The sequence below is a fragment of the Aricia agestis genome, chromosome 7 (assembly GCF_905147365.1).
Source record: "Aricia agestis chromosome 7, ilAriAges1.1, whole genome shotgun sequence".
Lineage (NCBI taxonomy): Eukaryota > Metazoa > Arthropoda > Insecta > Lepidoptera > Lycaenidae > Aricia > Aricia agestis.
The window spans coordinates 4,693,339-4,700,814 of NC_056412.1; the positions used below are offsets into that span (position 1 = coordinate 4,693,339).

Genomic DNA, 7,476 nt, shown 5'->3' on the forward strand with positions numbered 1-7,476 from the left:
CAATCTCGAGCTGTCAAACGTAACCGAAATTGGTTTCATCTGTGTGTAAAAATATGTGTACATATACACTTAACAAGCATGATTGAACATGATTTCTATGAGATTAAATTGTCAACGTGCGGCACGTGCCGACTGGACGTCAAAAAAGAGTGCTGCTGTCATGTATCACACATCTCTTTTTACCACGCAGTGTTACTGATAGTGACATCTCTCTTGCTCTAGCCTTTGTTCTCTATTCCGCTAGGTATATTAACTTTATGGTAGTGTGTGCACTCTGCCCCCTAGCGGCAAATGAAACTACGAAAACCCTCATAAGAATCTTAAAATCTCTCCATGATACTGTTCATCATTTTTCTATGTAACGTTCCATATTCGTTTACATTCTTTATTCTTCCTCGTTAACTTGTAAAGACAACTCTCATTCATCGCCTAACCTCACTAACCACTATTGACTATCTACACCCAGTGTAGCGTACTATCGGCCGACTGCGGTGACCCCTTTTGAGAGACCATGGGCTCACGGACTTCTATCATTTTAGAGGCTGTAATTTCATGAACTTTCGAGTCTTTGTAAGCATAGTGTTCGCACGGGCTCTGACAGTTCTGAGAGCTTGAACTTGACTGGCTTCGCGATTCGCGTGCTGATGTGTTCCGAGAAGAGTGAGCTATCGGCCGATGGTGCACAGACAGGTCGTGGGTACCTTTAGTTCAACCTCGTGAGAGCATCTAATGTCTATATACGTGTGTGTAACTACAGAGATATAATATAATTATTATTATTACTGCATATTGTGATATATTATGTATGTCTAGTGTCAACCCTAGCCCGCTGTATCAACTAGATAAAACGTAAAGAAATAAAAATCCTGATTAATTTTTCAATTTAAAATTCTCCACCCTCCAATGGGGTAGAATAAAAATAAACACCCACTTATATTTTGAGTGTTTTTATATATTTTTTAAATATTACTAAGGGATGACAGGAGAATTAAACCGATTTTAATGCAAAATCGGTCGATATTCTGTTCAATAGATCACAGGTATATCGCAGAGTTCTCGATGGAAATAATAAGAAGGTTCTGCTTAAGACAGGAGCTAGACTCATTCTTTTGCAAAATATTAATATTATATTAGCTAACAATAGAAATAGAACATATAAATTATTAATTAAGGTCTCTAAAAGGTTTCCGGTCAGCTATATTCTACCGAAGCCATGGAAATCGACAAGATTACGAAAGTTGCCACCTATTCTGTGTTTTATCTAGTTACTACAGATGGTGCAGGGCGATTTTTTCTTTCAGAATCTTTACAAAATGACTGGTTTTGTACCACGTGCTAGTTCTGAGACGTATACCTCCACAGTATGTTACTGTTAAGCCCGGGACGACTCAACTATCGATTAACTTTAGTATCGGATTAACTCTAAAACTTTAATTTAGTTTATGTACTGTTTATATTTTTAGTAAAGACAAAACTGCTTTGTAATAAGTTTATTCAAGAAAATATATTATTGTTTAAACATAGGTATTATTATTATAGGAAGAAAATACGGGAAAGATGTCTTTGTCTTTGAATTACCCATAGCATAACACGATTGGTCAACTTTTATAACACTCCAAAAAGACCTCTGTAAAAAAAGGGATTCCTATTTTGTCAACAGAGGAGAGTGATTTAAGCGGATTTAACATAGATAGGTTCAAGTATACACCTTAATTTGCCCATAGCTTATACGAAATGTAAATAACTTATGGTTTTTAAATTACGCGACAAAACCATTTTGTCGCTTACGCCCTTTCCATTTTATGCAGTTCCAACATATCCAACACGGTTTTTTATCTTACCTAACAATTTCGATTTGTAAATCCTTCAAAACGTCACAATCATCCCCACTGTATCCGGTGTGACTGTGAGTCGACTGTCCCGGGCGTTCTTTAGCGTAAGTGAAAATGTGAATGTAACTGAAAATAAATTATTTGTTCTTGTTCTTTAATTGTTTCGTTATTTATAAGCCACCTTTTCCTTATTTAGTTCCTAGCTATAACAGCTTATTTTGAAACGTTTTCAACAGGGGCGTAGCTTGCGCCGACCGCCGTTTCTACCGTATCAATTTTATACGGGGCCCCGTGTTTAATCTGGGGCCCGGGTCCGGGTTAACGTGATTTTCGTGAATTTTTAAGCTATTGCATAGCTTTTATCGCTATGCAATTTGGATGGATTTAAGCGCGGTGACCGAATCAAGAAATTCCGTAACGAGAAGCACCTAACATTCGTCTAACATCATTGTAATTCGGCTCGGTGTTTGTGGAGGTACGTGCGACTAGACGCATGCGTTTAGACTAGCTACTCATGTATTGTAAGTTGTTTTTGCGTAAGTAAGTGAAGCGATGCCGTGTTGAAAATCCAAAGCTCGCGTCCTTTATGTATTAAATATTAATACTAGCTCTAAAGCTCGATCGATCGATGCCTTATTACTTTATCCTGCTGATTATGTCTAATTTTAAAGATCATAGAGGCTGCAGATTCCTGCCGCAAACCTGTTAATGTTGTTCCACAGGTATCGAGCGACACAACTTGCCGAAAGCTCATCAAGGTCACGGACGTAATCATTTCGCGCCATTTTCGATTGACCGTTAAATACGCGCACATTGAAACAGGCCGCAGCGCCTATTTCGCGATAAAAATTAAAATGTATGGAAAATGCGGTCCATCCAGTTGCGCCTCGTCGTAATATTATGCAGTAAGAAATAAAAAATCATGGCAATATGAACGGCGCCCATGAGGGCGCCGTTTAAATAGCGTGCTAAAATATAGCCTATTGCCTTCGTCGATAAATGGGCTATCTAACAATGAAAGAATTTTTCAAATCAGACCAGTAGTTCCTGAGATTAGCACGTTGAAACAAACAAACAAACTCTTCCCAATTATAATATTAGTAAGTATGGATATACACTGTGGGGTTGCAGAGGACTTAATGCACTTGTTGGTGGATTGTGGACGGAATCGTGGTCTCAGGGGCCGGTTGTTTTCAGGAGGTTTGTTTGGGGGGAAATTAATATTATTTTGGCGTCGCCTCTTTCGCAAGAGGCCCGCACTTTAATAATATTTTATTTATTGTCAATGAAGGGTCGCATAGTTTAATTTTTAATAATTTTGAATAATACTATGAGGCTGGCATAGATGCCAAGTGCATTTTTAAGCCTCGTTAAAAATTTGAAGGAAAAAAAAAGTATGGATATAGATTGATAGGAGCAATCTATACTAATCATAGACATAATATATACTGTCGTATATATTATGTCTATGATACTAATCGATTCCGAGGATGTAGGTAAGCATTCCTAACAATCAACTTGCTCTGTACATGGTTCAAAGTTGTTTTTATTTTACCGTAGGTTTCCTAAACTAATTATCATAATATCTAAGATCTGACTAACACTCAATAAGGAGTATTTCCACTGTGATTCATGGCTGAGGTCGGCAGCGTCCTTGTCGAGCGCCGCACTCAGCCTGCGCGCGCGCCGCCAAACGAGTTAGCGATCATTAGGCACTGGGCGCTGGCGTCATGCTATTTATAAACCTCCAGTCTGTCCAGATAGATACCACTGTAGGACGTAGGTAGCACTAATAGGCATACCTTGTCTAGGTTTCTGCGATGACTCATTGAAGTAAATACATTGCCTTTGCCTTGCCTGTACACCATTTCTAATTGAAAAATTGTTGTCACAGACGTGTACACTCTACAATAATAACGCACGGCTCAAAACAGTATCCCGCGAAAACCGTACACTTTTCTGAAATAAAATATCGTGCAATTTTTTTTTCTTTAGTCGTTTCAGAGCGTATTTCGTGAAACCTTTCCTATTTCTTACAAAAAATTTGTAAATACACGTAAAGACATATACTTAATATATCGTTGCAAAAAGCGTAGTCAACTGAATCCTGGGAGTTCCTGAAAAAGTTTGGGGTCATATTTTGACAATGGCATTTATCTTGTAGGGTAATAATTAGTAGTATATGCTTATTGCTTAATGCTATATTACAATTTGTGTAGTAGTTACCCACATGGGCGTACCCAAGTAGGGGCAGGGGGGGAGGCCCTAGAAGATAAAATAAACGTAAATTTTCCTGTCAAGTGGGAATTAAAACGTGTTACCTACTCTGCGCAAAATGAAGTAAGTATTGAAACAATATCTTTTCAGTCAGAATAATAAAAGTCACTTTTCATGATTTTTTCTTTTAATGTGTACCAGACCGACCATCTTCTCGACATAGGTATGCTGCCCCCCGCCCCCTAGCTAAATCCTGGGTACGGCCATGGTTACCCACTATTAAGATGCAGGTATTATAAACTCAGCGTAGCGACGTGTAAGTATAGCTTCTTGTTTTTCCGCTCGTACTCAGTAGACGCCGACAAAGGTCAGCCTCCAGACCGGCCGCACTTCAACGCACTTGAAACATCTTTTACTGACGTCAGCGATATTGAACAACTTGTCTTTTAATAATATATCCCACAAAAAAACATTTCATATAAAATGTTGCCAAGACAACAATAGGTACCGTATGCCCAAATTATCAGCTAGATCTCATGTAGATTGTAGAGTCAAACTTCTGAATCTACACGGCCTAACTCTACCGACCCTAACTTCAACAAATTCTATATATTATAATAATTAATAAGTATTCATCTCTAGATGAAAATAATAATAATATAGAAGCGTCGACGCGCGCTCCGACATTTTATGACATTTTCGTAGAAGAAAAACTACAACATTTTGACAAAAAACGTGACGCGACGCTTCGACTCTGCCCCAGTGTGAGTTGCGACGCCTAAACTCGATTTTCCTCATACAAGATTGTGAGTATGTATTTGAAAGTCGAGCCTAGTTGTTTAGCTGTAATATAATTTCAGTTTTCACTAAACTCATAAAATCAGCAACCGGAAATAGCTCATCCAAATCTAAGGGCGGGAGGAGGAGGAGAAGGAGGGGTAATAAACCTTAATATGCTGTCTTCTACTTTAGCAACAGTTTAACGATTCTTTGGAGGTCGTAGGAAGAGCCTTGGTTGAAATTATGTTATCGAACGAAAATTGCCACGAGTCCCCTCGATTCCATTTCCATTTTAAAATAGTCTTATGATTGACGATTGTTCTAGTTTGAATTTTGTTAGAAGTAAGCCGTAAGGACTTTGTTATTAACAAATCACAATAAGTATATCTTGGCCAATAGAGAATTACTGTAAGTAGATTTTGATTCCTGTTGTAACACTCATTTTATCACCAGTTACATTTTATTTACTTGATGATCACAACTAGCAAATTGCCTTGAACCTTGATGGTAGGTACTTGGTAGGCTGCACTTTGTGTTACCAAAAACTTAAAAGTTAAAAAAAAAGATACATTCAGCCGAACGTATTAAATACCTCCTCCTTTTTGGAAGTCGGTCAATAAAAAGCAGCGTTCTGCGTTACCCAGATCCATCTATTTACCAAGGTACTTAATCATTTTGAGCAGCTGCCTAAGTAAGGTCTAGTTTAGAGCTTATTTCAAATGCTCTTCGGGTTTTCTTTCTCTATAATTATAATTAATATACTCAGGTACTTTTGACTTAAATGTCACTTTAAATGTATGAAGTGATGGGTAATAAAAACTTATCGTTATTGGCCATATTTGGAACTATCAGTGACTATTGAGTGGCCAATGTTATATGAAAGTTAAAGTTAATTGATCGATAAACAAGAGCTTGCGTTTCTTTACGATCGCGCGCTGCCCTGCTGGTCAAGGTCTCTGGAGACGGCGATCAAATAAATGAGCCTACATACAGGTTTTTAGTGTTTTAACTAGCTTATAGCTAGCTACTAGACTTACTAGTTACGACTATTGGCTAGTAGTTCGTAACTAGTTACACTAGTAAAGTAGGAGCCACCGAACAAGCATGCTTCGTTTTTGACAGTTTTACGATCCTGACTGGCGGCCTCTATACTTACATATAATTATTCTCGTGGAACATCAGCATCTGATTTTTGATATCGTTGCTTGCGGCACTTTCCCAACCACTCAGTTCGAAGCTCGCGTAGAGCCTGCGGCGTTATCGCTTATCAGTGAGGTAACGGAGGTGCGGCCTTCGGGCCCGCACGCAAGAGGCCGCACGCCCGGCCAGTGTGCCGCCGCGCGCCGCCCGACCTGCTCGCTTGCAGACAGTGCCCGCGAGTGCAGTGACATGTGATGTGAATGTCGTGACTCGTGAGTCGACTCGTGCGGTCAGCGAGGAGCATGGCCCGCTCCCCCAGGAGGACGGCCCCGCGCCGCAGCCGCTCGCGGGAGATCACCCGCCTCCGGACGCAACTCGCCACAAAAGGTAAACAAACAACTAATCAAAACGTGGCCTCAAGATAGCTATTAGCCTATTACAGATACGCATAATGCAATGTCGTATTCAAGTAAGTAATTATATTTATTTCGTAAAACATTAAATAAAATAATGAAACTGTTGCTAGGAATGCTAGGTGTTGCGAGGAATTTTGGAATTGATATTTCAAACGTAACGGAAAATTTAAAAATGTCACTAAAGATATTTAAACTGAAAAAATCCTACGATTGAAATGTTACACGTTTCTGTAACGTTAAAATTTATAAACTTCGTGAGCTATAAAACAGTAATTCAGCGCTGAAATAAGTCGAGGCGTTAATGTTTACGACGCGTGACGACAACAACAAACATACGCCTCTATTGTTGTCTCGAGAGTCGAGATACTATTTGTTTATTATTATCTACAACGCGTCAGGACCCAAGAGGTCTTGGTGTAATCCCCAGGCTCCAGAGATGATGATGCAAGTAACAATTATTTGCTATTCTGTGACCAAAGTGTTGAACAGACCTTTAGTTCCTGTCACCTGTGTAATATAGGTACTGCTTTTGGACAACTTTTCAATTCTTTGAGACTTGTGTTGGAACTTGGAGTCCAAAGACTCAAAAAATATCGATAATTCAATCTAAACTTGGGCCTCTTTCTACTTAATTTTCTATTATAGAGCCAGGTAGAGTTATATTTTTCTAATAAAGAGTCCGGTAGAGCATATTTTCATTAAAATGCAATTTCTTAACGTCTTTTAAATCTGGCTTCTCGATGTCAACGAAAGCTCTATGAAGTTAATGGAAACTGGTTTCTCGATGTTCCGAGTAAATCCCTTTTAATCCTTATAAGGAGAATCGGTTTTTCATTGATAGAGCGAGGTAAATTCTTCGCCGGCTAGTTCTGCAAGATACGAGTCATACGGACTTGTAAGTAGGCGTCGTCGCTCGAGTCTGCAGCCCGCGGAAAACTAGTATTTTGTAGGTTGACGACTGTAGCACAATCTGAGTCTGCAACTTTGTACGCATGTTTAATGAAACGTATTAATATCGTAGGCTAATAAGCCTGCGATATTAATACTATGACGTAATCTCTACATCCATTTCAATATTTTCAGGGCACAGA

General features: G+C 39.0%; 1 long non-coding RNA gene across 1 annotated transcript; it reads right to left on the reverse strand.

Annotated features, from left to right (window-relative positions):
- Positions 1-577: 577 nt before the first annotated feature.
- LOC121728770 lies at positions 578-7,010 on the reverse strand. Its single transcript, XR_006035865.1, has 3 exons — positions 6,998-7,010; positions 3,344-3,353; positions 578-866 (listed from the first exon to the last, which is right to left on the reverse strand). It is a non-coding gene; the product is annotated as an uncharacterized LOC121728770 (long non-coding RNA).
- Between the last annotated feature and the right edge of the window lie 466 nt (positions 7,011-7,476).